The 8,072-nt window shown below is 37.2% G+C and overlaps 1 pseudogene; it reads left to right on the forward strand.

The window, feature by feature from the left end:
• Positions 1 to 2,283: 2,283 nt before the first annotated feature.
• On the forward strand, positions 2,284 to 5,223 carry LOC118666833 (annotated as a pseudogene).
• Positions 5,224 to 8,072: the final 2,849 nt, after the last annotated feature.

Below are 8,072 nucleotides of genomic sequence, written 5' to 3' on the forward strand. Positions count from 1 at the left end.
AACCAATCCCAGATAAATTCCTAAAGATATTGATATTAGGTCCTCCCTAAAATATTTTCAATAATAAGAAATTTAAAGACTATTGTAAGTTAGTTTCCCCAGGAAATAGACTCTGAAAGGGAGATTACCTTGCAGGTTGTGCTGGGATAACAAACAACCTCCCAATCTCAGTGGCATATAGAAATGCCGTGTTCTGCTCAAAATCAGCTTCAATTGCAGATCTAGGCTTCTGGAGAACAGCCTCTATCGCTGGCTTTTTGCAGAAAGGAAGGAGCATGGCAAACCATGCACTGACTTTTAAAGCTCAGACATGACGGACATCACTTCCGTGAACATGTCATTGGCTAAAGCATGCCATGAGGCTAAGCCTAATGTCATAAAGTGGGACTAGATAATATCCCCTCCTTCCGTTATCTATTACCCCCAAGCTTAGTGATTAATACAGTATGTATTGAAGTATTCCTTTTCATGATTCTAAAGATGGGCTAAGCTCGACATGGTGATTCTTTAGCTCTCTGTGGTGTCAGCCAGAATCACTGAGGTGGCTGCATTCAACCAAGAACTCAGTAGAGGCTGAAACAGCCAAGGTATCATCTCTTTCCCAAAATGACAGTTGATGTCAGCTGTTGATCAGAGTACCTTGTTTCTCCTTCATGGGCTAATCCATTATTCAGTAGTCCTGGTGTGCTTCCTTATATGGTAGTGAGAACAACACAAGAGAATTAAAATGGAAGTTGTCAGGCTTCTTAAGGCCTATGCCGGTGATTGGTACCACTTCTGCTGCACTCTGCTAATCCCATATTTAAGGGGGGGTGGGGTAGACAGGGATGGAGTGATGTACGCAGCTGTCACTGGAGGCCATCTACTGCACTTCAATGGAGAGGGAAAACAAGATTTTGGTGATTGGTGATGATATCTAGCACTGGAGACTTAAAGAACATCAGGAGTTTGAGGAAAGCTTCAAACATGCAAGTGAGAAACCTAAACACACAGGATAACTTTGTAGAAACCATGTAGGGAGAGGGAAATGTAAAATACAAACAGAACAAAAAATCCCCTACCCCTTAAAGTTCAGACAAAAAAAGAAAATATTTCATTCATAAAAAATAACATTTTAATAAAGGAAAAATAAAAAAAGAGTCTTGGAATTTAAAAACAATGGTATAAATGAAAAACTGCATTAGAAATTTTGGATTAAGTTGAAATCTGCCAGGAGATAAGGCACAAGACAGAAAGTGGAAAATAGGGGGCATCTGTAATATTGTCAACAATAAAAAAAGAGTGGAAATAATAGAGAAAAGATAAGAAAATCAGACGATCAGTCTGGGAAGTCCAAATTTTTATCTATCAGAGATGCAGAGATAGAGAACAAAAGCAACAGAGGGAGGGGATCACCAAACAAATAATTCAAGAAAATTTCCCAGAACTAAAGGTCATGAGTTTTCAGATTATAAAGTCCCCTGACAGCAAAATGGATCAAAATAGATCTAAACCAACTATGGCGCATAATATTGAAATTTCATATATTTGGGAGAAAAGATAAGAGCCTACAAGGTTCTAAAGAGAAAAGCATGTTTCATATAAAAGATCAAGGATCACAATGGCACTGAACTTGAGCAATAGCTCTTGTGGGAGCTAGAAGACAAAGGCAATTTGTCTTCAAATTTCAAGAGAAGATTCCCAATTTATAATCCTAAATTCAGTTAGCTATCACAACTAAGGGTATCTAATAATACTTTTCAACTGTACTGTGTCTCAAAATATTACCTTCCATTTACAAAAATAAGGGAGTAAATCAAGAAAGAGCAAGATATGGGAGCCAGAAAGCAAGAACTTGATTAGAAGAGAGAGGCAAAAGGAAATCCCTTAGAGCACAAACAGCCCAGATGAAAAAAGATGAAATGCATTCAGGACAATGTATTTGAACAGACTGAGAGAAGATTAATACTTCTAAGAGGCAGTGAGAGTTTACATATACAGTAGGTCCTGGGGTTACGTCGGAGATCCCTTCCTACGCCGCGATGTAACGCAATTTTCGCCATAAGTCGGAACCCACCTACATAAGCACCTACGTCACTCACATGGAGCGCACACACATAGCAGTAATGAAGTGAAACAGTAAAAAAACATTTAAAAGAAAGATAACAATTCCTGATCTTCACTTGTGGTAAATAAATAATAATAAAAAAACCCATAAAGCACATATGTACATATATCAAAATGACAGAACTTTTTTTTTTTTTTTTTTTAATAAATCAGAGATGGCGATGTAACCACGAAATGATGAACGTCGGACTTGGCGTAACCCGAGGACTGTCTGTAAATTTTAAAATGTACTTACATGGCTCAAATATAAGTATCTACATAGCTGTAGAATTTATAATCCTGAATTTTGAACAATATTTTAAAGTATAGGAGAGGTGTTGGGAAGCATCCAAGGGACAGATTGGTAATACTCTCATCTTCCACTATGGAAAATCAGTAAATAATTGAAAAACAAAGAATTGAAACTACTTAGGTTATTTAGAAGTAGCAACTATACCCCAATAGAAACATCTAACAGAGTAGACGATTCAGTAATGTAAATTAAAAAACTCTCTCTTTTGCTTGTCACTTTGAGTTAATTTTAAAAAAATACTTTTTTTTTTAACATGTAAAGAGTCGTGTCCAATACAGATATACATATTCACAGATCCCACATCATAATTTTTGGAAAAAAGTATTTTGAAAAACCTTCTAAGCGATTCTGATGCATAGCCTGGTTTGGGCATCATTACTTTGAAGAACAAAGATCTTTGTGAGCTGTGTTCTTTGATAAGGATTCTCATCTTTCAAATTCAGATAGAAATGATAGCTCACGATCTAGTACAGCTCTTCACATTTCTTCTTATCTCCAGTTTGGGAGGCAAGATTGTATCTTACACATGCAAGTATGAAATAGTGATGATGGCAGTGGCATGAAACACATTGCTTACTTAGGGAAAAACACACAAAAAACAAAGGACTTGAAAAAAATCAGGAATTTTGTTATCTGATAAACTCATAAATTGCCTAATGTACTTTGAACTTTTCTGCCTCCCTAATGTTCCTTCACCTCCCCTGCCCTAACCCTGAAGAAAAGTTTTAGCATTTTATTCTTTATAAATAATGCTGAGCAAGGGTAGCACCTTCATATTCCATTCTATGAAGAATCTGTTTCTTCTGCCAGGAAATATTTTTCTAGTTGAACTGAACCTGTGAATTCACTTAATTAAATGGCCAACTGGACATTTTAAATCCTATTTCACCTGATGAATAAATGATTCTGCATCCCAATTTATTCTGTAGAAAACATAATTATTTCTAAATATATATATTTATCGATTTCAGAGAGGAAAGGAGTGGAAGAGAGAGACAGAAACATCAATGATGAGAGAGAATCATTGATTGGCTCCCTCCTGCATGCCCCCTACTGAGGAGTGAGCCCGCAACCCAGGCATGTACCCTGATCTGGAGTCAAACCATGACCTCCTGGTTCAAAGGTTGACCCTCAACCACTGAGTCACACTGGCTGGGCAAAAGCATAATATTTTATAATCTCTACCATATTAGTGTTGCTGACATGAAAATGGGTATGAAATGTTTAAAGAATAAAACCAGCAAACTGCTGCAGTCAGGGAGGAAAGTTCAAGTTACCAATTGCTGCCTAACAAACTATCCAAAAACATATGTGCTGAAAGAACAACCATTTTCTAACATCTCATGACTTTGCAGGTAAGGAATTCAGGCTGGTCTGGGTGATTGTTCTGTTCCATGTGGCTTGAATGGAAGTCACATGGTATAGTTCAGCCAATGAGTAAGCTGGTCTGGAGGATCCAAGGTGGCTTCAAATGAAGCCGTGGCACCTTGGCAGGGATGACTGGAAGGCTGAGCGTGGATGGGACTATTGACCGGAGCATCTACCTGTGGAATCACCAGCCAGAATGATTATCTCAGGGTAGCTGGGCTTTTAATCTGACTATCCAGGGCTCCCAAGAGGGAATGTTCCAGGAGGCCTGGCTGAAGATGCAAATTGGGGCCACCTTTACTCTACCCCAGAAAGTATCATGACACTCAGGCTTCTGAGTTTGAGAAATCCCTTCCTACTGAGGACCAATCTAGAAATTACTCTTCTAATATGACACTCAGATCCTCAGAAGAAGGAACAATCGAGAAGGCAAAGCAAGATATACAGACACCTATAATAGAGACAACTTCAAGGATGAAAAAACAAAGCCTTTATTGGTAACAAGAATCTAGTATAGTCACTAACAAAACATATCACAGGAAGCAAAACCTCTGTATTAATATGATTGAAAAATACATTAAAAATAATTGCATTGATGTCAACAAAGCTGGCTGTGAAGTCGATGATGTTAAGGGATTATAGCCAGTGTAGTATTCTAAAAGGAGTATTAAAGGTGAGCCAGAAGATAGAAGTCTAACCTGGTTTTGTTTCCAAAGATAGTGAGGGAAAACTCAATCTTTTACAAAGTTGTTTCACTGTTGCCCTGGCCGGGTGCCTCAGTTGGTTGGAGTGTTGTTCAGTACACTAAAAGTAATGGGTTCGATTCCCAGGCAGGGCACATACTTAGGTGGTGAGTTTGATCCCTGGTCATGGTGCAACTGATCTATGTTTCTCTCTCACATCGATATTTCTCTCCATCCCCTACTCCCTAAAAAAAATCAATAAAAGAAACATATCCTTGAGTGAGGATTACAACATTTTTTCTTAAAAAAAAAAAAAAATTGGTTCACTGTTTACTGAATATAATGACCTTCAGTATGCTGCTCCCAGGTCTTATGGGAGTTGGAACAAAAATTGACCCTACTTTGTGCCGGGCTGCTAGAATGATGGGGCAGGTACTTGGTGCAGTTGGAGATTTACCTGAGATCTTCACAGAATTGGAAATCTCCTATTTCCTGCTTGAAAGGCTTTTAGGTACACACACTGCAGGAGACAAGAAAGCAGCAAAGGTGCAAAAGTTGTCTAAGAGTGAAGTGAACATAGGTTCCCTGTCGACTGGAGAAAGAGGCAGTGCAGTCAAGGCCGATTTGGGCAAACTCATTTTGACTAACCCTGTGTGCACAGAAGTAGGAAATGAAATCGCCCTTAGTGGAAGAATTGAGAAACACTGGTGTTTAATCGGTTGAGGTCAAATAAAAAGAGGAGAAACAATCAAGGCAACAATAGATGATGACTGAAGGATTCCAGTTAAATAGTACATTGGGATAAAGCCAGATTTTCTCTTAACCACCTATCCCTATGTTTTCAAAGCAACCCTGAGGAATGAATTTTACAGCTCATTGCCTTTGTAATAGCTGTTATTCTCATTTTTTTTTTTTTTTTTGGTGATGAAAATTTAACCTCTAGTACTAAAGTAGAGTCTACAATAAATTAAAAGAATTGGCATAGTGTTAGATTGAATCTATCAGAAATGAATCATTCCTCAATAATGCCAAATTTATATATTAATGCAGGTTTGAAATGAAACTACAACAACCAGCTTTTGCTGTAGCACGCATACCACCAAATCTATTGGAAATAAAGTTTTTCTCTAAAAAATAAAGTAATTGCAAATGCAATGAATAAGAGTTTCCTGCAAATAGTAGTAAGGCAATTACATATGAAATCCTTCCTGGTTTAGGTTGTGAAAGAGAAGAGCAATGAGGAATGCACAAGCAGAACCTGAACAATGGGAAAAGAAAATAAATACAGATAGAGCAAGAAATAAGCTAATCCTTTCAGCCCCAGATGACTAAGTGATTTGAGCAGATTTTTAGCATGGAGGTTGAAGATAGTACTATAAAAGTTCTATTATGTTGTCTTCATATTTGTTACGTACAAATTATGTTTGTATTAGGTATCTAGTAAGTGAATATGTATTTCTCTTCTACAGTCATTATTTATGACTAAATAAATATTTGTTGATTGAATAATTGAATGTATGATGAAAGTACAAATAAAAAATTAATAAAAATGAATAATTAAAATCCCCTATGATCATATGAGATTCTAATAAACTTCATAATCTATGGGACAGTTGAAAACAATATTCTAAATATGAGTAGAAAAAAGCTAAAATCTCAGTTTTTACATACCTAATATACAACTTTAATAATCCCCACTGTTTTATGACAATGAGCTATGACCTGAAGTTCTCTTAAGTGATTGCAAATTTCTTTAAAACCTCTGCTTATATTTTGTTTTTGACATAGGGATAATGATTCCAGCTATGTTGTCAGAATGTATGTAGGAGCATACAGGAAAAGTATAGATTCCATTTTTTCTTATAAGTAAAAAATAATCACTTCTCTGTTGACACTGAATCATTTCAGGGTAAGAATATCAGGCATATCAGAAGATTGATTCTCCCAGACTGGCAGGCACTCCCATAAGGAAATTGTATTTCAGTAAAAAGAAGGAGGAAATGTCACAGATTGTAATACAGTCAACGGAAAAGTAGAGAGTAAGTTATCACATGTGATATAAAGAACTCAGGACAAATAATTTTTTTTGTTTTGTTAAAAAGAAGTTTCCTTGAGAAATGATGGATAATTGTACATAATGTGAAATTGGGAAATAATGTTCATAGTTTAGTTTCCTGAAAACTTATTATAAATGTGCTCTACACTGTTAATAATATTAACTGTATAGTACAGGGAATGATACATACTGGAGCCAGGCCAGGCATAACCATAATGATTTTTTTTTTTTTAGTTGTGTGGAACTGTAGTTATGAAATTAAAACTTAGCTATAGTTATTCTTGCCTTGGACTCTAAGCATGGATCTCACGGAAGCTTGAAACTGTGTTTTTAGTGATACTGATTGCACCTGCACATCAGGAAAGGGTGCAGATTTGGTTGTCAGAATGCTTTCAGAATGTGTACTTTTTGTATTGGTGGTATGGCTTCATGTAAAGAGTGAAATATCTTTGTTCCAGAGAGGGATCCCTCAGAATTTCATTCTTAACCTAAATTTGCGGTTCTGATGATAAAATTAATATTTGCATGTTGAAGGAAATTTGGAAAGCACACAGAGTAAAATAAGACACTTGTAATGGTCACCACTTTGAGATAGTAACCATATACATGTGCCTGCTTTCCCTCCCCATATCTTCTGGGTGTGAAAACCCTCAATATTTCAGACATCAGTATAGCATCGTGGTTGCCAGTAGATGCTTTGGAACCAAAGTGCTTGGATTAAATTATGCTTTCGATTTTTATCTGTATGATCTTATACGATGCCTCAGCTTTCTCACTTATAACATAGAGATGATAGTCGATTACCTGGAGTTCTTATGGGCACTCAATGACATAATTCTCATTAGAGCCTCCTTCCGTTCTCTTCATCCAAACTTTATTAAAAAGAGCCAGGTTGTGGCGCACCGAATGGAAGAGGATTTGCTATGGTGACACATGGACACATTGGCAGAACTTGCCAGGAAACTGCCCTCTAGGCTACCAGGGGAATATTAATAAGAAAGGACCCGGAGAGTATTATGCTGAGCGAAATCAGCCAATCAGTGAAAGACATGTATCACATGATCTCACTCATATATGGAATCTGATGAACAAAATAGATCCAGAGACATAGAAACATGGAACAGACTGACTAATTTCAAAGGGAAGGTGGGGGTGGGGGGTAGAGAGAGATTAGCCAGGGAACTTACATGCATATATGCATAACCCATGGACACAGACAATAGTGTGGGGAATGCCTGGGAGAGGCAGGTATGGGGTGGAGGGAAAAAAGAACAAAAGAGAAATCTGTAATATTTTCAACAATAAGGATAAATTAAAAAATAAAAGAATGAAAAACTAAGATGCCCTATGATCATAAGAGATTTTCATAGGGAATTGTCTCATTGCTACAAATCTGCCTGTGGGGGAAGGACAGGTGCCAAGGGAAGCAACTGATCACCATGCATTGCAGGAACCAGTGCTGGGGAAAGCTGGAAAACAGGGAGTAAAACCCTCTCCTCCTGCAGTGTCTCTCCAGCAGCCTCTACTGACAAAGTTTAACAGTGCTCCAGCTGGTAAAAGAAAGATA

Source organism: Myotis myotis, unplaced genomic scaffold, assembly GCF_014108235.1.
Source record: "Myotis myotis isolate mMyoMyo1 unplaced genomic scaffold, mMyoMyo1.p scaffold_m19_p_12, whole genome shotgun sequence".
Lineage (NCBI taxonomy): Eukaryota > Metazoa > Chordata > Mammalia > Chiroptera > Vespertilionidae > Myotis > Myotis myotis.